Source organism: Leptinotarsa decemlineata, unplaced genomic scaffold, assembly GCF_025532065.1.
Source record: "Leptinotarsa decemlineata unplaced genomic scaffold, Ldec_3_MD MMD2_tig00000133_RagTag_RagTag, whole genome shotgun sequence".
Taxonomy (NCBI): domain Eukaryota; kingdom Metazoa; phylum Arthropoda; class Insecta; order Coleoptera; family Chrysomelidae; genus Leptinotarsa; species Leptinotarsa decemlineata.
In genome coordinates this window covers 8,327,835-8,354,799 of record NW_027412542.1, presented here as the reverse complement: position 1 = coordinate 8,354,799, position 26,965 = coordinate 8,327,835, and the positions used below count along the sequence as shown (strand labels likewise).

The 26,965-nt window shown below is 35.6% G+C and overlaps 1 pseudogene; it reads left to right on the top strand.

The window, feature by feature from the left end:
• On the top strand, positions 1-24,055 carry LOC111504371 (farnesol dehydrogenase-like; annotated as a pseudogene).
• The last annotated feature ends 2,910 nt before the right edge of the window (positions 24,056-26,965 follow it).

Below are 26,965 nucleotides of genomic sequence, written 5' to 3'. Positions count from 1 at the left end.
TATTTATTTCAAATCATCTCTCCGTTTCACCATTATCAATATCAGTTGTATTCGAGATGGATCGGTGGGTTAACAGAGTCGCCGTGGTTACAGGTGCAAGTGCAGGAATTGGTAAAGCAATTGTTGAAAAACTTCTTCATGCAGGATTGAAGGTGAATTACTTATTTTGTTTCACATTGTTCATTTCCTGACGAGACTCATTGAAATCAGCTTGTCTTCAAGGTGTTCATCTTCAACCCAGAATGATTTTTTGATGCCTTGTCATCACGAAAACATGCCAACTAGAAATATATAACGTGTTCATTCAATAACGATGCACTTCCAATATTAACAGTATTTGAAATGTATTTTTACTTTTAGAGCCAATGCATTGTTTTCAATAGTGATGGTTGGTGAAGTCCTTCATATCATTATTGTTAGGTGAACAAAAATATCCCTATTTAGATTAAGTTTTCATATAATTCTACAAAAATCATTTCTGCTAAATAGATGAAAGCTGAATAAATATTTGTAATATCGTATTATTGTTTTAAAGTGTTTCAATTGACTTTTTTTATCTAATATCGGATGACTTGTTTTCTAGCTCAAGAATTGCATATTTCCAAAAATCTAGCGAACAGTTTCAAATTTAAAAATAAATTATTAAATTCAAACGTTATTTCAATTATTATAATCATGAAGTTTTAATTGTCTATAATGACCCTCTAATATCTCTTGATCAATTTAGAAATCATTTTATTTTCAAGGTGTTTAAGTGGTGAAAATCATTCTGAGAAAAGAAAGTTCATTCAACATAATTTTTAGGTGATTTGAAAATATTTTTATATATTCTGTGGTGATTTTTATATTGGAAGGATAATAACGATAGACAAATCTCCAGTTTCATTTCAAAATGTCATATTCAATAAATTGATGGATGTAGCCGTTGTTACTACGTGGTAGGAGATAGGAGATCATCATTAATAAATATAGTTTAAAAAACTAAAGAACACGCTTTTAAAGAACATCGAACTAAAAAGTTAAAAAAAAATAAATAAGCTTAAAACAATAACGATCGAAAAATACTAGTATTATTGTGAAAAAAGCGTGGGCGCTAGATATACAGAAAATATGGCACAAAGCGCCCTCGTTTTTTTCACAATAATACTAGTATTTTTCGATCGTTATTGTTTTATTCTATGAGATTCATAACATAGCCATTGAAAGAGTTCAAAGAAAGTTTTGTAAATTTCTTATTTTCAGAATAGATGGTTCTTTCCCTGAGAGAGGTATCAGTGATGATGTTAAATATGAACGTTTGGAACTTTTTAGTTTAGAACATCGCAGAAAATGTGCGTCTTTCATATTTTTATTCAAGTTAGTGAATGAGAGAGTTGACTGTCCTAAAATTCTTGAACAATTTAACTTCAATGTACCACGGCCAGCTTCACGATCTTAATCCATTTTTAGACCTCTCAGAGCAAGAACTAACATTATGCTCAATTCCCCAATATACACACATCGGAAAAGTCTAGGGATATTTTTAAAAATGGCAATAATTTTTTTTTAGATCGCTTTAGGGAAAAAAAAGTTAACGGGTGATTATTAAACGAATGTAACTTACAACAAAATTTATTAAATGGTCAAAAATACTGAGTGCGCATATAAGCAAAACTAAAAAAAAAATATGGCTCTTCTTTGGCACCCCGAAAAAAAATCATAATACAAAAAAAATTGGAATCAGTACAAAGTATGGCCTCCAAGCTGGTTTATTACGGCCCTACATCTATCGTGCATCGACAAAATGAGATTGTCAATGTCTTGTTGAGGTACATTTGCCCATTCAGCGATTAAAAGCTCTCTCAATTGAAACGTTGTGTGAATGTTCCCCATATGCGGAATAATTCTTCGTTGAAGCATGTCCCACACATGCTCGATGGGATTCAGGTCCGGTAATTGTGCTGGCCATGGCAATACATCAACTCCTTCGTTGGTGAGCCAGTCAGTCACTAGACGCGCGACATGTGGACGAGCATTATCGTGCATTAGGTGGAAGTTTTCACCAACAGCACCAGCAAACGGACGGACGATAGGTAGAAGAATGGTGTCGAGGTTCTGTCGAGCTGTGAGGGAGCGATTTGGAAAAACAAGATCGGTTCTGCCGCCGATCATGATTGCGGCCCATAGCATTACTGTACCACCTCTGTATGTGTGGACTTCCTGGACGTGTCTCAAACGTTCATTATTTCCAGGTCGTCTCCACAGTCTTACTCGACGAGAATCTGGATGAAATCCAAATCTGGGTTCGTCTGTAAACAAAACTGTGGCCCAATCATTTGCATCCCAGTTTTGATGTTCTTGACACCACTCTAATCTTCTACCGCGATTGCCTCTCGACAAAGGTGGACATCTAAGTGGCCTTCTGTTGTAGAGATCTGCTTCATGCAGTCGATTTCTGACAGTATCACGACCAATGGTTACCTGGTGCGTCTGCTGCAACACGTTAACCAACTCAGGTGCTGTGATTGTCGGTTGTCTTCTTGCGGTTAAGACCAAAAATCGGTCTTGAACTGCAGTTGTAGCGCGTCCTCGCCCTGGATGTTGTTCGGCTGGACTGCCAGTTTCACGGAAACGCCGCCACAATCGACTGATAACACTTTGGGAGACCCCGAAACGAAGAGCTACATCATTTTGTCGCATGCCACCTTGAAGAAGCCCTACAGCTCTATTCATCTCAGCCAATGGTAAGTAATGGCGTTCCATGTTAAAGCACAATATTTCCAGTTTAATTGCTGAGCAAGAACTGCATAGAATGTACTACAAACTCGACACTTTCAGATTATTCAATTTAGCCGAAAACCTACAGTTTGTAAAAAACTTGATAAAATATTAGTTACCGTTTTTGCAGGCTTTGTTCAACCCATAGAAATCTACAGGGTGGTTGAGTGTACCAATTTAATCGAAATTAAACGACCTCACGCATTCATTTTTATGATATTTAGTATATTATAAAAATATCCCTAGAATTTTCCGATGTGTGTATGTTATGTGCACAAATTTCAATAGCATTTGTGCCCATGGTGATATTCACAACATTATTAGAATTGCTAACATGTACTTGAAGTAGGTAACTAGAATTAGTTTTTCTTTTTTGTTCATTTTATTTTTCGTTTATGGTTAAGCATTGTGAATAAAATTTTATATTGTCCTGTAAATGGGTAACTGTTGGACAATAAATCTATTATTATTAAGCTTGTTTAAAAAAATAATTTCAACTTTTTAGTTCGATGTTCTTTGAAAGCGTGTTTTTTACTTTCTTTAAACTATATTTATTTTCAACTTTTAATTTCGATGTTTTTTAGTTTTTTTCAAACTATATTTTTTAATTTTGATTTTCTTTTGAACAACCTATCAAGGAGGTCACGTACAGCGCCATCTGCCCGCGAATAGATCAAGCAATAATGCCGATAATTCTGTCAATACAGATCCCGAGCTTGAAAGTTGCAAACAAACAAACATACATACATACAGGAGAAGCTAATATAAAGCGTGTAAAAATGAAGATTAAAACGTCCTATGTTTTTATACCACTTGTACGTTACTGCAGTTTGGTTCTACAAGGACATTTTCAAACGACTACAATAAACTGTCCTTGTAGAACGAAACTGTAGTTACGTTAGTTACAAATACGAGCGGTATGAAAACATAGAAAGTTATAATTCTTAAATATGATATTCCATAAATCTAAATTCGTGATTGTAATACATAACTTTTGAGATATTTTACCGACTTAACCATGAACATGGTTAGGGAAAAAACAAATATTGTCTTCTTGAATTGAAATTATCAAGATCTTATCTTTAAAAAATGTTTTTCAAAATCAGTACATAAATGATGACTTTTTTGAGTAGTTCAGGATGTGTGTTTGATAAAACCTTTGGTTTGCCGACTATTTGGTCTATATAAACGGTAAACTGAGGATGTTAAATAATAGGAAACAATAATAGGATACAAATATAAATACATTTCAAGATAGGTACGTGGAAACTACAAACACAGATATCGTGAAAAATGTGACATACTATTCTCGACAGTTAAAACTATAATAATGATAATATGTGATGAAATTGGCAATGTGAGAGTTTTACTGAATAGTTTACAAAGCCGCAACACGTGTTGCACTACACAACAGATTCCTCAGGCGTGTTCATACTAACTGTGGAGTCAGACAGCTGTTATATACTGAAACACGTGTCAGGCGTGTATGAATACGATATTCATAGTGATTGATATATTGTTTAGGGAAACATGTGTTGCAATTTTGTAAATTATTAATGTTGATTTAACAATGAAATGTTACTTCAATACTTTACATAACCACAACACGTGTTTCACTATACAACAGCATCATTGGGCGTGTTCGTATATACCTAATGAAGCCATTATAATGAAAGTTTCACAATGAAGTGTCACTTGAATAAGTTATATAAATTGAAAAAGATATATTTTTAGGAGAGATTAATTTTTGGAAAAGAAAGGTTTTGGCTTTTAATTTTTCCATCTTTATACAAAAAATGTGGGAATTTTCCTAAGAAAGGAAGAAAGCAATTGATATCAGAATAAACCCTTTACAAAAATGTGTAGATCATGCAAATAAGTAACTTTCAGACACAAACTGAAAGAAAAAGTCCTTTCGAAACCGCTACTTTCATACGAACATTGAATGACACGAAAGAAAAATACTTTCGAAACAAATACTTTTAGATCAACACTGAATTATACAAAAACATTTTTCTCTATTCAGTTTGTATTCCGAACATTCGTTATGGAATTGAATCAGATATCATTCATAGGATTCTTACACAATATAGTAAATGAAAGAGGTAAGATTTCACTTACTGCTTACGCGTTCGTTAGGAGACTGTGTGTGTTGGTGTGTGTGTGCGTAGGGCACCCAATCATTAAGAGGTCATCCTATCGATTATAAATATCCTTGTGGGGTGATCCAGAATTATGGGGTCATTTTGAGACCCCACAGTCTAAACAGTTCTTAACGTATTCTAAGTGAGCCGGTGATTCGAATAGTACCTACTTTAGGGGGTAGGTTCCATTAACATAGTTACAGTCAGTGTTAGAAGTTGAGTGTGATCAACTGAATGTATCACACTCTGTGGGGTTCCGTCATGTGTTTGCTCAGTGCTGCCCTCTGCAACCTATCTATGTATTTCCGACTCGTATTGTTTAATTCAATATTGTATATTATGTCTCATTTTGAGGCTGGAGTGTGTGAACACTTAATGAATGGTAATCATTGAGAGGTCTCAATGAATTTTTTCTCTTCTACATTCCTATTGCTGGTGTTTTGTTGTTATTATGTGATTGTTGAATAACTGTGTTGATAATCAACACCAACAAGCTTACGTTTACAAAATAGTGAAATAAAAAGTTTTTATTTCCGGTGTAATGGCGCTTTACGACTCAAGCTTTTGAGAAAAAATTCATTTTCCTTAATGTTGTTCGTTTTTCATACAATGCAATTCATTTTTTACTTTTTAGTTTAGTTAATGAATAAAAACTTGTTTTTCAATATTTTTTTTACTTATAATCATTTTTTACTTTTTAGCGTTATATTTTGTCAAATTACCTGTCTCAATAGGTGCGTCAGGTGGCCAGAGGTGGCATGCGTATATTTGCTACCCCTTGCCATCCAGCTAATCGGCACGTTCCCAACCCTAACAGATAAATACAGGTTAAACATATAGGTCAAACAGATACATTATTCGTCTTCCCGATGTTGTTCACAATTTTTCCTGATTTTTACAATTTTTTTTCGTAAGTTTTTGAAACTTTTTACGAGAATGAAGGGGTGTTGAGTACTTTTCCCGTAATCGATATGTTTTTGTATGGTCAACGAACTTACATAATAATATGTGTACCCAATTTCAATGCAACTAGCTTGGGGAACTGGTTTAAAATTCAGTTACAAGGTTTGACCATATACTATCCCATACTCGCAAGTTAAATAAAAGCCTATAAATGATAATGATGAATAATGATGAAATAAAACAACTTATGATGCACTGTTTGGAACATTTGGTGTATTAATGAATATTATTGGAGTTTTTTCCCCAACACCAAATCGTTTTTTAACACCTTGACACGTGTTTCGATCACCAAGTGATCATCTTCAAAGAGGAAGATTAAAACTAGAAACTAATGCGAGCTAACCCTATTTATGCTATATAGGTATCCCATACAGGTAAACCATCCAGGCGTACCACCCATACAGGTATACCAACCTAAATTAATTTTACAATTTTGCCTTATCTATTATTTTACAATATATGTTTATATAAAACAATTTTCAGCTATATAAAAATTAATTTCACAATATTGCCTATCCAAATTTATTTTTGCAATGTGTCCTTATGTAGTAATCAGTAAACCCAACAACATTATTTTATTTTAACAAGCTATATAGTATACTCTTTGGTATAGGTCCGTCATCGTTATTCATAATATTATTGTGTTTACTTATTTCTACACTCTCATAGGCATCTAGTTGCCTGTTGTTGTTAACCTGTCTAACTGATCTTAATGAACTGAAGTCTATGGAATGGTTTTGTTGCAAAATATGACGGGCGAATGCTGATTTTTCAGGTCTTCCATATTTTAAGTGTACTATTTGTTCCTTATATCTTACTTTAATATATCTTTTTGTTTGTCCATAATATTTTGCATCGCATTCAATTTCGTAAATTCCAGATTTTTCCGAATTCTCGACTTTGTCTTTTGGACTTCCCAAAAGGCTCTGTAGTGTATGACTTGTTTTAAAAACCATCTTCATACCTAGTTTCTTGAAAATCTTTCCAAAGTTCCTCGTATATTGGTGGTATGGAACTGAGATGTATTCATCTTAGTTTTTGTCCTTTCTGGAAGTCGAGATTTCGTTCATTCTTAACCTAAACTTCTTTTTCCTTATTATGTCATCTACAATACCCCTCGAGAAACCGTTAGTGGCTGCTATTTCCTGTATTGTACGTCTTTCTTTTGTGAACCTATCATGTGTTAGAGGGAAAGTCAAAAGACGATGCACTAAACAATTCAACCCAGCACGTTTGTGCTGTCCACAGTGATGTGAACTGTCAGGAATATACCTGTATGTGCTTGTTTCTTTTCTAAATATATCGTATTCTAACCATATTGGCTCCTCATTACCAAAACTTCAAGAAATGGTAGTTGTTCCTTATTTTCTAACTCATACGTGAATTTTATTGATGGACATCTATTATTTAAAATGGAAACAAAGTCATCAATATTCGATTTTTTGGTATCGAATATCGCGAAAATATTATCCACATACCTTAGCCAAGTCCTAGGAAAATACTTCGACCTTTCTTTGGTTTCCATTTCGAATCTGCTCATGAACAGGTCTGCCAGGTAGGGGGACAAGGGGTTTCCCATGGCCGTTCCTTCCTGTTCATAAAAGCAACCTTATACCTGGAACCGATTTTGTTTCATACACAAATTAGTAAGAGAAACGAATTCAACGATTTCGTTATTATTGAAATTATTTTTCTCTAGTAATTCCCTGAGGTATTGCAAGGTCTGTGGAATTGGGACGCTAGGAAATAAGGAACTAACATCAAAAGAAACCAAAATCTCACCTTCTTGCAGAACCACGTTTGTTGTATGTTGTATGAACTCCAAAGAGTTTTTTATACTAAAACTTGGTTCCGCAATAGACACGGTTTCAAATTCCTTAGTGAGCCACTTTGCTATCGTGTTTGAAACCTTGTAACCTTGAAAATTGTAAAATCAATTTAGGTTGGTATACCTGTATGGGTGGTATGCCTGGATGGTTTACCTGTATGGGATACCTATATAGCATAAATAGGGTTAGCTCGCATTAGTTTCCAGTATTAATCTTCCTCTTTGAAGATGATCACTTGGTGATCGAAACACGTGTCGAGGTGTTAAAAATAACGATTTGGTGTTGGGGAAAAAACTCCAGTAATATTCAAAATAAAACAAAATATATATTACTGAACTGTTCGTAAGCTATGTATATGGCTGAAATGGAAATAAAAATATTTCTTTTAAAGAAGCACCTATTTCATAGGTCGTGGGACTTGCTAGAAGGGTAGAGCGAGTTGAAGAGCTGGCAAAAAAATGTAATGGAAAGCGAGGAAAACTGTATCCCGTGAAAACGGATATAACGATAGAAAACGAGATTTTGCAAGCGTTCCAGTGGACCGAACAAAATGTAGGACCTGTAAGTATTTTGATAAATAATGCTGGTATTACGTTGAAAAATACTATTATAAATGGTAAGTTCAGTGATATGCAGTTGAGTAGTTTGTCAAAACTAGAAAATAAGTTTTTATCATTATAAACTATCGTTGAAACATATAAAATTTTTTTCTTGAGTCAAAGTATTCTTCCGCTTCAGAACTGGCACAAACACAGAAACGGCCACATGTACACAATTTTGTTTCGGTGTAAGCTGAATAATAATGTATATATATATATATATATATATATATATATATATATATATATATATATATATATATATATATTTCCTATCTACTCAGAAGTTTAATGATAAAAAAATACTTTACAATGTGTCTGATATTTTTTTTAACAATAATCAAACTTGACTTTATTTCACTTTTAATACAACAAATGCTTCAACTAAAACTTCAACTATTATTCAAATGTCTATCAACTTATTAGATCGCTTCGCGTACCGCACTGTAACTTTCACTTGACTGTCTCGATGGGCGAGTGGATGGCGCTTATTTTTGGCAATCGAAGGAAGTAGAAAATTCTTCGGGATCCTTTCGAAATCGGTCAATTCCATCGATTCGGTGCGAGCAGCCGCGAAATGTCGGTCGAACTGAGGGCGCTCTTCGCCTCGTCACAATTGGTATATGGCTACCAGTGGCGGCCGGCGTTATTTTGTTTAGGGCATGATTTACAAACAATATAATTCTTTTGTACAGGAGTCAATATTTCTTACTGTGTTTCGGGTCTATAACCTTCCACAATCTGAAAAGTTTCCCCCGAAAAGTTACTGCCTAAAAAAAATGTCTAATTAGTCAGTAACTTGTCGTATTCATGAATTTTGTCTACAAATTAAATAATCAATTGAGAAAATGAAATTTATATACATAGCTTTCTATAGATGCTCGATACTTAAAATCCCAAAAAATCCACTTGTGATTATCGTCCCAATAGCTGCTATATTTCCTCAGACACACATCAAGAGAATTCAATATTCAGATGTTATATTTGATAGTCTGTATGAATACACTAACATGCTATTTTCCTAGAATTCAGTTCAGGTTCATATTTCCGTTTTCAACCCCTCGCCTTAGCAATGGCAACCAAGTACGATCCATTTTCACAGAGCTATTGGAAATACACTTGTCACTGATTTAGCTTTGTTAATTTCTCATATTGTATGGCATTATTCTGATGTGAGTTTGTTCAATTTATTTGTTTACTCAAATAAACTAGGTATTCTGTTCTCGAGTGATTCCCCATAAAATTCAAGAGTTTGATAGAATACATGAATAAGCTATTTATGATTCATTAAAATACTTCACTTCATCGTGTTGTGTGAAAAACATTTCCAAAATCGATTCGAATTAGTCATCGAAATCGATGACTAATTCTGAATATATAAAGTCAAATACCTTTAGGATGGTTTTGAAATTCCGCGATGATTTTGACTCATTTTCATGAAACATTTCCTATACATATGAAAAAATCAACCGTTCATGAGATATTTCATTTCATCGTGAAAAAATAAAACACGTTCACCATAAAACTACGGGCCACAAAATCTTCATTTCCAACAGTTACAGAGAGTTTATCAGAGCTAATAATTAGCCTTCACGGTTTCTATTGAAGACAGGATTTCAGAAGAGTAAATAATAAATTAAAACGTGTTTATAAATGAAAAACTGTTTCAAAATATGTTCGAAGACATTTCCGTTAACATCCAGGCATTTATCAACTCTTTTCATCAAATTGTTACTCACAGCACGACAATGAATATTCGATTTCTTTATGATATGTGTTACACAAAGATTGAATCAATTGCATAAAAAATAGAATATTTTTCAAATCAACCAATACATATGGATCTTTCTCATTTTAAAGGTGCTGCAATTTTTAAAAATTTGAAGTTAGATTTGTATTATTACTGGATATGCCGAGGGGAATCTAGCTTCGTGCCAACATTTGTTTTTGCGAGTGCTGAAGATAATTAGGTACACTTAAAACCAATTATTAATCTATGGAGAAAACATTAATTTGCAGGTATCTAAAAGCGTTTAAATTAGTAATTAGCTCCTTTGGGATAGAGAGAATTCATGTCATGAAATTGTTAGGTACTGGTACACTAGTCTAACTGCCACTACAATGAATACCAGTTGAACTTATTACAGAAAATATTGTAACCATAACAAAAAACAATTAACCTGAAAAGTTCATTCCCTATTATAGGAAGTACAGTTGGTTGGAAGAAGGTTCTGGACACCAACGTGCTTGGCTTGACCATCGCGTGCCGAGAAGCCATTAAGAGTATGCAAGCGAGCTCCATAGACGGTCACATTGTTAATATTAACAGTATTGCTGGTCATCACGTTCATCCGCTACCTTACCAAAACGTCTACCCCAGCATCCAAGTTGGCTATAACTGCCTTAACTGACGCATTGAGGTTTGAACTGGTGGCAATAGGAAGTCGAATAAAGGTTTCAGTAAGTACAAAGAAGTTAGTTATTATATACTAGAGATTCGCCCGGCGCACCTCGAAATTATGACTTTGACAGGCAATTTCTGATACGAGACACAATATCCTCTATCTCACTCCTATTCGTATCGAAAATGGCAAATACAGTGGAAAGTTATCTGACTCATGTCTTGCTATCATTTCAAATCTGCTCATGACGATTGCCGTACATGCTGTTCGTGAAAACAGCGAACTGAGAAAAAATCTGTTCCACGCAGATTACATGGATATACACTCCTTGACTACTTCATTCATTTCTAAAAGATCCTTCAGATATTCAATTGTTTTCCATATGATACTTAGAAATAACGAAGATAGTCGAATGATACTAAAGTCTCTCTGATTTTGTCGATGAATTTTTGTGAATCGCTTCTCAATCTGGGCTGCGTAATCGAAGAGTTTCTACAATTTCACACGTGAGGGAACTTGTAGTTTGGACAATTGGTCGCACCGACTTGCATGATTTGTGTATTTTTTGTCGACCCTATATAAGTTTATCAAAGTAGGATATACTTGCAAATTTTCACCCAAAGCTTGAGTAGGGGAAGGATGGATAAAGTGGCCCCGGAAGGTAAAGTGGCCACCTTCTGTTTCCGGATGAACTGATAAGAGCTATCTGTCAACGATATATGGAAATAATTCATTGGTTGACGCCATATTACCTCTGTAAACACCGGCTGGGTCAGTGCTCGTCTTCAGATTTCATGGTGAAATAATTGTGTTTTGTGGTATCTGATCTAAGGTGAGTGATTTGAACATAGTTAAAAAGTAATGTCATCAGGTTCATAGGAAAACAATGCACGATGTTATCGATTTAGTGAATTAGTTGAGCTATTCATTTCGCTGCAAAATAGTTCAATACAGCCTCATTTGTCATTTTTGTATATTTTTTTTACCGCATGCTAAATTAGGTAAAATGGCTCACCAATAGGTAAGGAAAGCGACTTGGTGGGTCACTTAACCTCCTTAGTGCTTATTTTTTCAGCAAACAAATAATGTTTTGTGTTATTTTAGGTATGCCAAATTAATACACACGGACGTCACAGTAGCAGGAATGCAGTTCAGAGGTAATAGATAAAGCTATACAAACTGTACTTCTTGAAAGCAAGCAAAACCTTCGGTGCTCCTCCAACAACGCTCAAAAGGCGTGTACACGGAAAAAACACGCCTTGAAAATATAAAAATACTGGGGTCCCTTCGTCCAATTTTCAGTCCAAAATAAGAGAAAGAATTGGTGCAACATATTTTAGAACTGAAAAACATTGAATCAGGACGTTAATATAAGTACCCAGATAACGCCAGCTGCAGTTACTCCACCAACATTTGATCCTTACTTAAACCCATAACCCAGAATATCCTTCGCAACATATTTTCGATTCGCAAAGCATTGCCTAAGACCAGAAATGTGAATAGAAAGAGAGGATGTACGGTAATTTCAACCAGCAACCCATATGAAAATGAGTTGCAAGAAGAATAAATACAGCAAGAACAAAAGAAAGCTACAAAGAGAGTGAAAAAAACTTTGAACCAACCCCAACTAAAACTGCCAAAAAATTCAAAACTTAAATAAAAATACATGGCAGGAACGATGCTAAAAAGAAAAGTAACAAATATACTGACGACGATGATGACACAGATGATGACCCTGAATGTCTTTTATGTGGTGAAGTTTGGTCTAAATCAAAACATGAAGATGGTTGGATACAGTGTTCTAGTTATGAGCGATGGGCCCATGAAGCGTGCTCGGGTTGTAATGACAACGATGATAACTTTCATTGTGAATTGTGTTCCTAAGAATATTTTCTATTGCGATCATGAATGAACAAATACAAACGAAGAGGTTGTTACTTATATTCTATAGATTAGTAACTAAAATTTGATTCAATTTGTTATTGAAGAATAATTAAGAAGAAGCAATTAATATGAAAGGCTGTTAATAAGTAAATAAAGAATGTTTATGATAAGTAGACGTGAGTATATTTAGAATAGAAAAGACTGTTGCGAAATAATATGTAGAATTACAATACTTTTTGAGTTGAACATTTTATGAAACTGTTGTTTGAGTTATATTTTTTCCATGCAAAATTTCAATAAATCTTTATTAAAATAACATAATTTTGATGTTTTATTTGAAGTAGGCCACTTTACCCGTTTATGTATTTGTGTATGCCATTTTACCCGACCAAGATAGGTAAAGTGGTCAATTTCCCATTTCGAATCTTAAATTATGCTAAAATTATCAGAATAATAATAATAATAATAATATCGTCTTTATTATGCAGAGATTAAAAATTATTACATAGTTCGATAAAATAATATAGGAAAATCTCTTTCTTGCTTGAACATCACGAGCCGAGATTTAGCCTTCGGCTACTTTCACATCTAACCTCCTGATGCTCATCTAGAGTTGATAATACCATATGGCCCTGGTCTGTAAACAGTATAATATCGAAACTTAATAAGTACACGGATAATAATAAACAAACAAACTGTAAAAAGGTTGATATTTATTCGGTTGGCGTTCAAAGCTTAGGGTGGCCACTTTACCCTACTTTCCCCTAATCAGATTTTTATACTTTTGAGTGTAGTTTTCAGTTCTGAAACCATCTTATCAATCAATCTGATTTGTCCAGGATCAACTTCATAGGCTTTGCCTGCTTTCAGCTAGATCACAATTTTCTCTTTCAAACTCTTTATAATGTTGTTTTCCTTTTTCGGAAGTTGTTATCAATTTGTAGAATTCTGGTCATGAGGTCTTCTATCCACCGTATCCTGATGGACATATCTTCAGAGTTTCAGTTTTTGTAACCTAAGTTCAGATTTTATTTGGGAACTGGGAATGCTTACTTTAGACGATCAATAGTATGTGGGGTTCGAAAATATCTTATTATTAAACATTCGACACATTTCTTATATTAATTTCAATGGATACTGTCAAATTTTCAGAGCGTTAGTCCGGGACTCGTTGACACGGAGATTTTTACAGCAAGTGGTCTTACTGAGGACGATAGTGTGAAACCTTTACTAGATGGCTTTCCCAGTCTTAAATCCGAAGATGTTGCTAATGTTGTTTTATCTGTATTGGGAACCCCACCTCACGTTCAGGTAAGTGTAGAAGTGTATATGAGGGATAAACTAAAACTGACTGACAAAATGCAGGTAGGCACTAAAACTAATCCAAGACTCGAAGGTCGTCATCGAGCAAAATTCTATTTTTAATATTAAATGACTATCAGCGGTAGAGATGAAACTCCAGGAATCGACATTCTATTTTGAGCATGTTTATGGGTAACTGAAATGTTGACATACATACTTTTACATTATGTATGTATGTATGTATGTATGCAGTAGTTGATCACTCTAATGGCGTGCTCATTATCAGAGATCACCAAATAAAAAATGTCTCATTATTCAAAGAGTGTAAATTTTCTCGGTCATAGATAGCTGGGTTGAAGCTATTTTCCGGGTGTGTTCGATGTGGTCTTTAGGTTTTCATGCGTGATGTTTCGTGTACAACTGCGGTAGACAGTACCAAAGACAATAAGGCAACGGATTGTACTTAAAGCAGATAATATGTTATTATAATATGTACTCAGTTTAGTGGGCATGGCTTCGTTTGTATTGGTTGAATTGAATGACCTTATGTATGTGCAACTGAAGAGAGATTGTTTTAATACTAATTCCCTCTTCCTTTGACATTTTCTCTGTGTTTATGATTCTCCATTGCTTCCCTATATACTCTGGAAGTACCTTCTTTGAGTGCATGTTCGGCTACAACTGATTTGTAGGTTTACCCAAGGTGACAACTTCTCCTGTGTTTAGAGAGCCGGGTAATAATTCTTTTTGTGGTTCCAATGAAGACTGACCCGCAGCTATAAGAGATCCGCTACACTCCCGGTGTTTCAGAGGCTATCTGGGGTCCCCAGCTGACCTTAGGAAACTCTCTGATAGTTTTCGTTAGCCTGAATGTTGGTGTCACGTTGTGTTTCTCCTGAATTCGCCCAATCCGGTCTTTGACATTTTTAACAATCTGAGCACTTCTTCCGTTGTCCCATCGCTTTTGATAATGTCTACTGCAGGACGTGGACATGAAAACCTATACACCACGGACAATCCCGAAAAATACGAATTAAACAAATTATTGTTGAGTTTTTCCCAAGTAAAAATCTGGTAATACAAATTTCCTAATACAAAGGTATACAGGGTGGGCCTTTGAAAATTTCACATGGAGATTTTGGGTACTTATCTTGCAAATCCGAAAAAACTCTCAGACAGGTCGATTTTTAATGGGAGGGGGACAGTTTTTTCCTATTTACAGCATCGTCACTTCAACCCCGGAGCAGAGGGGTGAAAAACCCTTGGAATTTTAATAGGGAAAAGGGGGCGAGTCGCACATCGTTTGAAAGATCTTGGAATTATCTAAACAATGGTGCACATTTTTTTGAATTTGGACGTATTTAAAAGAGTTCTTTCCGATAATTACCGTTTTCAATATTGTTAATATCAACAAATTGTTGTACGCCACTGCTCAGTTGTAATGTATTTGGAACTCTTTCATTTGTTTCTTAAGCTACTTTTTTGTTATTTTTTAGTTCTTCTCTGATAAGAGGACTATTACAATTGAGAAATGGTTAAAAATGTTGTTTCTATTTCTCATTTTTATGTTAAAAGAGATGTTCATTCCCAATTGGAACGGCAATAAAAATAAGAGTACAATCATAAACATCTTGCCTGTGGACCTAGTCGCCCAGATAGTTAGTGGACGTGCTATCAAATGTAGTTGAGGAATAAAGGCTTGGCTAGCTGGACTGGCTGAATACAAATTTTTTGTCCGTTTCATAATATTTCTTTATCAGTGCCGTGTGTTCGTGGGGTTAGGTGAGGTAGTGAGTGGTTTTGCAAACCGATTTTTGGAAACTTCTTCTAGAGATCAATTACCCTAACACCAAACTGATAGCGCGTTTCGCTAACAAGGTTATCATCTTCAGGAAAGCAAATTGATACTGAATCTAAAGACAAGGGTTAGCTGTTTATATAACTGAAGTGTTTGGTTCGATGTGGACTTTGTTTTTTAAATGATGATTATCCTAATTGATTTTTCGGTAATTAACTAGTGGAGCCACTACCTGCCGTGCCGTTTTTAGGTTTTCCGGGGCCCTGGGCCAGTCACCGTTGGGGGCCCCTCCCCTCTCCCCATAAAAAATGTCTTTTACAAAAACACGTGTTACAAATATTTTTTCACAACATTTTATTTATTACACGGGTTTTTTCGGGTCTTTCGAATGGCGAACTCCTCGATTACATCTTTGAAATCTAAATCTCTAAGGACGTCGTTCTCTATACTCATAAGCGACAACCATTTGAGTTTCTCCTGGCTCATGCTATTCCTCAGTTCGTTTTTGATCAATTCAAGTTTGGAGAATGATCGTTCACCACTGGCATTGGTGATCATTAAGCCCAAGAAAATTCTCAACGCGATCTCTACATTAGGAAACGTGGCAGCAAGATTGTTACTTTTTAAAAGTTTGTACATGTCATAGATAGGTGTGTGATCACCGAACATTTTTTCCTGCATCAAATAATGCTTAAAGTGTTCACATTCCATCAGCAGTTCTTTATCGTCGACGTCGTTTGTATAAAACTCGCTAAAAGTCTGACAATGATCTTGCAGCTTTTCAAATCGCAAAACGCTCAATCTGGAAAAGAATCCGAACAAATTGAGTAGTTGATCGTAAGCCTTCGAACGATGTTGCAGATGAGTGATCAAAGAGTCGATGATTGGAAGGTAGACCTCAATCCTGAATTTCTCGCGGCCCTGGAACTGTTATCTTCTGCAGCTCCATCGAAGAAAGTCAGTCGGGAGCTCCTTTGTCTCGAACGGGTTGTCTTATGCCTGTATTCGAAGTCCGCGAAGTTTCTTTGCCGCAGTTTCGTAGGTCTCGAACATGTCGCGTTGATCCTCCACAAACGCAAGTAGGGATTCCACCAACTTGAGGGCTACGTCGAGAGGAAGACTTTCACTCTGTAAACATTTCGACGTCTCCTTGCAGCTGACCAAAATGTTGCTCCACATCTCGGTCAGCAGAACAGAGTCCAACGTTTCCAGTTTCGCCAAAATGCCTCGAGCTTCGTTTCGCATTTCCGGAGTTTCTCGTTCGTCATCCATGGTCCTCAGTGCGCCGATTATTGCTGGGTAACACTTGTGCAGATACAGCATCCGCGCGCGCAGACCACCTGGTGTCCGAAAGTCGTTTCACCACTGTACCTTCCCCGAGAGACTTCTTCAACACGTTCCAGCGATGTGTAGAACTGGCGAAGAAACTGTACAACTTTTGCAGCAACTAGAAGTAGCTTGTCGTCTCGATGACACACCCAGCGGCCTGGCCAACGACGAGGTTCAGGTTGTGCGCCAGACATGGGACGAACAGACCGCAGTTGCAGTGTTCCTTGAGCTTTGCTTGTTATCCATTATACTGCCCTGCCATGTTTGGAGCGTTGTCGTACGTCTGCCTCAGATAGGTCCAAATTGACATCTTTCTGCGCTGATTCAACCTGTTAAATTAAATGACAATTATTTTATAGAAATTAAATTAATTTTTAACTTGAACTCATATTATATTTCATTACTTACGTAATGAAAATCACGTAATTATATTCATCAATTCGCTGAAAGTCAGTTCGTCTTATGGTCTTATCCTGTAAACTCGAAATGAATAGATTAATGTCTGCATTATTATATACGTTTTAATCAGAATTGAATTCACGACCTCTGTAGAAAACTTATGCTCAACAACAGGCTTTTGTCAATGAAATATCAGCCAGTAAACATCGAACTCAGAGTATTACCGACAGAGGGACATCATTACCGACTGTTTATACATTCATTTCTATTTCGTAATATAAGTGGCGGTAGATTTGAATTGACGTGCAAGAAATATTTTGAACGAAAACTTTTAGGTGGCTTCTTTTGACGTACAACAGTACGTAAACATGTTTTAATTGTTAAATCAAGTTATCATGGATGGTCAATAATTATATTCAACATTTTTTTTCAATACATACAACATTATTTTGAGATTATTTCACAAAAGTCCATTTTTCAGATATTTGTCAAAATAATGACTCAAAATTTGACAGAAATATGTTAAAAAATATAAATTAGTATTTTTTCAAGAAATTTCAGTCGATATACTGGATATACCAAAAGGGGGCCGACTCGATTCCAACCCGATTCCAAATCGTTTTTTCGTTCCGCGTTAGAATCGGGTCGGGTATTTTAATCTGGAAATCCTCTTAAAACGTTATGCAATAGCCCCCCAAATACATTCATTTTCAAAAAGGTGCAGTTAATATTACCACCCCCTAGAGAGGGGAGGTCTAGGGGTGTCGTGACTGTTCGTCATTTAAATCCTGTAAAAAACATCCGTTTATGTTACTTTCATCATGCAGCTTGGTTTAATACTTATGCCAATTCATAAAAAAAATTGCGATTACCTAATCACTGATATTATTAGAAAAAGTATTCAGATTAATTGTTGGTTTTAAATTGTTTTATTTTTTCCAGGGGCCCCCAAGAAAATTTCGGAAGAAATTAAAACTTTTGTTAGAATTTCAATAATTTTTAATTTAATTTTATTTCAATAATTTATAATTTCAAAAATTTCAATGATGTTTTTCTGAGAAATATTTTGTCATTCACACGAACTTTTGGGGGGCCCCTCAGGACCTCGGGGCACTGGGCCCGGGCCCAGGTAGCCCATGCCTTAATACGGCGCTGACTACCTGCAAATTAATTTGTCAACAATAGATTGAAAAGCGGAAATATATGAAGAAGGAAAACTGTCACACTTCACAGAATGCTATTGTGAATAGAATATGCGAGTTATTGAAACTCAGGTCGGAGTTTACTATAGTGGTCTCCAAGTTGTTCATAAATATGTCTGCTAAAAATGGAATAAGGGGTGAGCCCATTGGTAAACCTGAATCCTGTTTATGAAATTTGTTGTTGAACTGTAGGTAGCTCTGATTTAGGCACACATCTAAAGCTGTTGAAACTTCAAAGGAAGTGATATGGTCCACTTTGGCTTGGTCTAATATGTCTAAAATGAGGGGCTTACACTCGTTGTATGGTATGTTGGAGAACATTGCCAACAAAATTGCTAGAAAAATCAAAATTCTTTTTCGCTATATTCGGATGAGCTGGAATCATAATCGGGTTGAATAACGATCGGATTTATCACTAAGATAGTTTTTCATGAATTCAAGTGCGTTGGGTGAAAATTTGAGATATTTTAACAAAACCAGTAAAAGCTGATGGCTAATCGTGTCGAAAGCTTCTGAATAATCTAATGTCTTACCGCAATCGGAGATGGAACGATCAACATTAAGGCAGTGACTGCCGACGATATTTTATAGAGAATGGTAAAACTAGTTTCGAAAATCAAAAAGTGAATTATACTGAAAGGAAGATTTGCAATTTTTTACACACATCAAAACCTTCCAAAGAAATATGTTAGCATTTTCAGGAGATACTCTAAACAGTAGGTACTTCTGATGTACAATGAATATATTTTTATGAAATAATACAAATCCTCAACAAATCTTCCATATTTCAAACTGTCTGTGGTGGGGTTGTCAGATTGGACCCAATCTTATTCAGCATCGACTCATATTAAATCCAGCAAAAAGAGTTGTTCTAATCATTGGGCGCAACTCAAATATTCAACGATCACTTGAAGGTTAAAGTGACAATAGAGTGTTAAATGGGAATGTTATTGTTATTGTTAGTGGGGCCAGGAATGTGGTAATCATAATCTCATAGCCATTTTATTAAAGTGTTTGTTATTTCAAATAAAAAACATTGCGGCTTTACAAATAAATATGTTTCACCAGATAATGTGAAACGGAAACATACTGTGAAACGGAAGCATAGTTTATAATTACCTTAGTGAATCTCTCAAAAATAAAAGGGAAATTTTCGGAAACTGTATCCTGCGTTTCTGCCATTCATAACTCAAAAGAAGAGGAAATGTATCTCTGCATTTAAATACAAAAGATATCTTCAAATTCAACTACAGGACTCATCACTCTAATGTAGTTCTGATTTATGATTTTATGAAGTTGTAATATTTGGAACACCACAATATCTGAAAGAAGTTCTCGTGAGAAAGTCAACTATTCATTCTCTGAACACTTCCTTCGACATAAAACATAAAAACTTCAAGCATCGTTTTTCCAAAGTCGTGTTTGACATTCTCATCGTCTTCTTTTACCTGTCCCGAATTCCGATAGCATTCTCTTCCACCACCCTCAAGGACTGATGGAAATCCTTCTCTTCAGAAGCATACAGTTTAAGATCATCTATATAAAACAAGTGGGTGACTTTTGCCTGAAGTTTAACGGGTGGCCACAGTTATATCCTCGAGTATTTCTGAGCATAACGGATGATGGCAATAGTGAGATAAAGAAAAGAAGGGGACAGAGGAAAACGCCCTGTTTGGACTATAGCCCGATGAGATGTTATGATGAAACGAGTCTGGCAGAGTGGTATCTGTTGTTCATGGTATATCAATCACTATTTTGTCTGTTACCGTAAGGCATCTGGGCAATTGCAAGATGAGCTCATGCGATGCTGTATCAAATGCCTTGCGATAATCGAACCAGTCCAAAAAGAGTTTATGATTATACTGTATCGCATGCGCATTACACATTTTTCGAAAGTTCTTTTTTTGACCCTATCTGCTCATATTGTAATTGTTATAAATCGTCAAATCTCTTTTTTTGAGGATAAAATTGGTCCAGCTTTTGACAAACCAGTCCGGAGTAGCTGCTCTCCATCCAGATTACGGTGGGTGCTTGGTAGTTTTTTCCACCAATAAGTGTTGAGCCCATTTGGGCCTGGAGCAGCAAAGTTCTTGAACCCACGATAAGAGGTTATCGGGTTACGCAGTTCGTTGAGCGGCTGAGGGTGTTCACAAATATCCTTCCATAAGGATTCAACCTGATCAGAGGTCGGTAGATTATCCTTTAGGAGGATCTTGAGATGTTTTTCGCGATACTTCTCGCTCGCCTCACTAGTCATTCTTTAGCCGCAAATAGCATTCTCATGACTCATGATGTGATCTATCATAATTCGGCGGCTATTCGCACTGCGGGTGTGGAAGGCCTGTTGGTCACACATTGACTCATGATCTGAAATTTCACAATTCGGCAGCTATTCGCAGCACTGCGGGCGTGAAAGGCGTGTTGGCCACACACTGGATACGACATGCGTGTTGTCTCACTAACTTGATCTTGTATATCCACCGAATCACAAAGCAGGGATTTCGTCCTTTCAATACGGAAAGCGGTTGAACGGTGGTGCACACGGCAGCATATTATTCTTTTTATTATTATTTTCAACCTAAGTTTCCGCTCCACCGGAGCCCCGATACATTCAGGAGGGCGCGCCAGCATTATCAGTCAACGACCACTCCCCACACCGTGGTGTAAGTGAATCATTTGCCCTGATCAAGCGCAGTGGGCCAAGAATGGCAGCCTTCTGCATTTGTCCGGCTAAGATTTCTGCCTTTGTGCGGCAAGCCTGTATGATTTCGAGAGTAGATAGGACATCATTCCACCAAGGAATCCAATAATCAGAACATCCATCTTAACAGAGAGATAGAGTCTGCGGAGTCTCACCCGGAAGTGAGAACTCTGGTGGTCGAGAAGAACTACATCCGGCTTATCAGATTATATGAGCCTGAAGGTGGAGAACAAATATTTTCAATTAATTTGGCACTTCTCGTTCCCCACAACGGATTCAATATCCCCCGGGTCGTAGGGCAACACCGGTCTCTCGTCAATATCGCAAGTGTGCCGTAGGTGGTAATAAAGCCGATGGATTTGAAAACCTTGAAAAAACAATTGAAAAATTAATAAGATTAACCGAAAATAACAATTTTATTAAACTGAAATTACAAAGAAATAACATACAAGCAACAACCAAACAAATAAAAATTGAAATATTAATAAAAGCTGAAAAATAAAAATTAAAAAATCATTATTAACAAAGAATGAAAAATAAAAATTAAAAGATTTCAAACCAAGTTATGTCACGACGTTTCGATTGTTAGTATCAACAATCGTCTTCTATTTATAGGTGGCTCGAGTGCTTTCACCTATCCCCTCTTCACTCTTTCCGCTTCATTGGTTTTTAGCGGGAGATGACCGTTTGGCGGGAATTGGTCGTCTTTCGCTTGATTAGAGGTTCCCATATGTTTCGTATCTCTACGCTAGCTTGACTAAGCTTGACTAAATGCGTTGTTGGACAAAATATACGCGGTTTCTTTGAATGTTCTCCTAAACCAGTGTTCCTCTTTGTGGATGATTTCAGCTTGAGCCCACTTGATGTTGTGTTAATGAGTCCAAACATGTTCTGCTATTTCAGATCTGCTGGTTTCTCCTCGCTGTGTGTGTTTCTTGTACTCAGCAATGCGAACGTTCAATGGCCTCTTAGTTTCACCGATGTATGATTCTCCGCACTCGCAGGGTACCCGGTAAAGGCAATTCTTGGAATCGCAGTCCTCGAATAAGAGAGAAATCATCAAGACTCTACTAGACCGTGTTTTCGGGCTCTGTAATACAAAGGAAGGTTTCGAAAAGGAACTAGGCATCATCAAAAATGACCTACAACGGAATGGTTACTCCAGAGTAATGTTAAAACAGGCCTTAGCTAGAAGACAGCAAGAACTCCACAAGAAAGAGAAGCCGCCACAACCAGTACTTGTACTTCCCTACATCAGAGGATTGTCGGAAAGGATAAGGTGGATTGGGTCCAAGTACAACATCAGGACTTGCTTCAGATCTGGGAACACCATCCGTAGCAGCCTTACAAAAACCAGGCCACTAAACGCGACTGCGATTCCAAGAATTGCATTTACCAGGTACCCTGCGAGTGCGGAGAATCCGCATCGGTGAAACTAAGAGGCTATTGAAAGTTCGCATTGCTGAGCACAAGAAAGACACACAGCGAGGAGAAACCAGCAAATCCGGAATAGCAGAGCATGTTTAGAGTCATCAACATAACATCTAGTGGGCTCAAGTTGAAATCATTCACAAAGAGGACAACTGGTTCAGGAGAAAATTTAAAGAAGCCGCGTATATTTTGTCCAGCAACGCATTTAGTCAAGCTAGCGTAGAGATACGTAACATATGGGAATCTCTAATCAAGCGAAATACGATCAATTCCCGCCAAACGGTCATCTCCCGCTAAAAACCAATGAAGCGGAAAGAGTGAAGAGGGGATAGGTGAAAGCACTCGAGCGACCTATAAATAGTCAGATCTCGGAGGAATAAGTCCAGTTATCACCCGCAGACAATTGTGGATACTAACCATCGAAACGTCGTGACATAACTTGGTTTGAAATCTTTTAATTTTTATTTTTCATTTTTTGTTAATAATAATTTTTTATTTTTCTTTTTCATCTTTTATTAATATTTCAATTTTTATTTGTTTGGTTGTTGCTTGTATGTTATTTCTTTGTAATTTCAGCTTTTTGTTTAATAAAATTGTTATTTTCGGTTAATCTTATTAATTTTTCAATTGTTTTTTCAGGGTTTTCAAATCAATTGATTCTATATTAGACAATGGAAGTCCGAACTGATGAAATGCGGTAGACATTATCAAAAGCGGTGAGATAATTGATAACGTTATCTGATTCTGCTATAAGCAAATGCTACAGTATTGGTTTGGATGACCTTTTTTATTCCGTTGGTGGTGGAACTTTCATTTATGATATGTATTGATTCATATTAGACATTAAAATTTATAATTATTAAAGTTCAGGTAGCACCGTGCTTATCTTCTCTGTTCATATATACCATGAACTTTTTGATATCTTTACGTAATCTTTTTCCAATTGCTGGGTAAAATACTGAACTAACACCAATCTTCCTAAGCGTCGAATTGGTTTTTTTTATTGTTTGTTTTAGTAGTTTTTATCGATGGAAATAATCATTTCAACTGTTGATCTGAGATAGTGAGTAGCAAGTTATCCGTTTGCCAAATGATATAATTTACTTCATAAATAAATAATTTAATATGAATAATAAGTCGCGAATGAAAATAGAGTCCCAGATATATTCAAATATTGTATTTTTAGTGATATTATGAAAGTATCTGTTTTCAAAACCTCTCTGTTGTCACCATTACTGTCCAGGTCGTTTATTATTATCATTTTCTTTTGAGATGACGATTCTTTTTTCAGATGAAATGAAATGAAGGCAATTTTTTCCTCGTTTCTGGTGACCTATGTGAAGTACCAAATGTCTGTCACAATAATTAACAAAGAATTTCTGTAATCAACATTGCAGCAAGGCATTTGGATATCTGGCTGGTTCTCCTCCGTACTTTGTTGAGTTCTTCATTTTTGATTACGAAGGAGGTATTATATGTTGACCAGAGAATTTGTACAGTGAAACTATCAGTAAACGAAGAGGGAACTTTTGATTAACGTGATTACTTTACAAAGGTAATTATTTGTATCTATCTACGTCAAACTTGACAGCTCAGTCATATCCGCAATACTCCGATATTATTGGATGTTTCTTTAGTAGACGTAGTCATCGAAGATAATAAAATTTCTTCATATCTAACACTCCCCCTCGAGACATAGCGGCATCTACTTGATTGAAAGTCCAAGTCCTAACATTTCTACACACGCATTTTCTTTGTCGTGGCAAACTTTTTGTTAAAATATCGGCAACTATACCTTCCGAAAGAGTATGACATAATTGGAATTTCTTATTTGTCAGTGTTTCACGAACAAAATGGTGTCATATGTGTAAGTCAACAAAGTCAGCTGTGCATTTACAATACTATAACAACTCAACGTTGAAAGTGAGATTTTCTGAGCATATTTTCATTACTGTAGAATTTGATGAATCATCTGGAAGAAAATCAGAAAATTTATCGGTAGAGATCTCCGATTTTTCTGAGAATTTTATATCTCGAGTCATTTCAACCCCCTTCTCAGATGCTATCCAAAGTCGACAACCTTTCGTTTGTTCCGAGTATACCAAAAATCGGCCTCCTTTATATTTTCCCTCCAGTTTATCTTCACCAGGTCTTTTTATCAAGATATGCACAAAACAGCCAATTTCTCCAAAGTAACTGACATCAGGATTTCGTTTTGTCCATACTTCTAATGGCATTTTTCCTTGAAGATTTCTTGATTGACAACGATTCCGTATATAATTCGCCGTATTCACTGCTTTAGCCTAGAAGAATGGAGGTAGACCAGACTGCATAAGAAGACAACGTGTAATTTCATTTAGAGATCTGTTTTCCGCTCGGCTACACCATTCTGTTCTGGATTTTGCGGTACTGTTAAACATCGCAGCAGGTGGTTGAAGTCTTCGCTGATATATTATCTCCTATTGTCCGACTGAAGACATTTTATTTTTTTCCTTTTTGATTTTCGACCATTTTTATAAAATCTCTGATCTTTTCCATGACTTGGTTTTTGGAGAGAGAGAGAGAGAGAGAGAGAGAGAGAGAGAGAGAGAGAGAGAGACAGAGAGAGAGAGAGAGAGATAGAGAGGAAAACCGGTTGTCTGGGATTTCGCCTGCGTCGATACTTTGGCTCCTTGTCACGTTCCTTCGACTTCTGGGAGATAATTCAATTCTTTAGGCAATAGGAATCGAAACATTTGGTACCTTAGGCCCCAAAGCAATGGAGTTCATTCATGAAATCTGCATGAGGATCTCCAAAGAGACGACCCAAGAGCTACCTCTTTCTTGATTCAAAAAATTAGCATTCTGATTCACAGAGGAAATGCAGCTTCATGTTTAGGTACAATTCCTCAATCAAATACCCTAAGTGAATTATCAATGTTTTCCATGAATAAAATATATCGGCATCTACTTATGATAGTACAGCCAATCCTATCCTATCCTCATTCCCAATCAAGCATTATCTGTCACAAATCTCTTTCAACGATGCCGCTATCCAATTCACATGTTCTCACGCAACGCAACGAATATGTACAGACAGTGCAAGAACTGGAGTTGTGCAGTGTGATGGAAGACTCGAAGCAAAACGGTCAAGCTTTGATAGGAAAGGAAGTGGGAACTCTAAATGAGGCTGTAGTCTAGTTCACATGTACTTTTTTTGTAACATTTTTCAGCCCTGTCCAAAAATTACGACCAAGGTGTCATTCGATTCGTAATTTTTGCCTAGAAAGTTTAAGGAAAGGTCCGAATACGCGCCAATAAAAATTACAAAAGTTATAAACAATCAAGTGAAAAAAAAACGGGGCTTTAGTTTTTTCTATCTCGGAAAATTTTCATAATTTTGGAAATTTGAAAAAACATTTGAAAAGATCAATGAATTTGCTTAAAAAAAGTCCCGACTCCCGAAACTGTATCTCGATTATTTATAATTTCTACAGAGCCCTGAAAAAAGAGCCAAAAGCGGGTAGTCTGGCTTTCACTCTGACATAAAAACAAAAAAAATTATTTAAACATATCAAATGTGAATATTAAGGAATGAAAAAATTCATGTAATGTTTAGATACATCAATGAACAATAATTCGCAGTCAAAAAGTTTTTATCCTAATTTTAACGTTAATTATAAATTTGTTAATTAATAACTTTTTCTGAATTGAAAGTTAATATAAAAATCCTTATAATTATTAAACTAAAACCCAGGCATTTTTTTCCTTTGGTGAAGTTATCCTTAATAGACACAAAAAATAGATTACCGTTGTCAAAATAAAAAAAATTGTTATTTTCTATTTTTTTATTGACAATTGAAAATTATAATTTTATAAAAAATACATTACAAATTTTTTTTCTAATTTTTTATTGTATCAATGTCTCATGGCTAAAAACTAATTGATAATATTTTTTTTAAATTTTTTACAGCTATTGTTAATAAATTTATTATAAACAAATACATTGTTTACAAGCAATTCGAATTTTTTTTTTTGCATTATGTTAATTGAAAAAAATCATGATTTTTAGAAAAAAAATGGTTTCTCAAAAAAATTTCTTAAATAAAATAAATAAATAAAAAAAAAGCACAAAGTTACTTTTATTATAGAACAAAGTATTGAAAAAGAAAATAAAAAAAAATTGTTTATAACATTTTTTTAAATAAACAATTGAAAAAAGAATAAAAAAAAGTTTTTTCAAAAC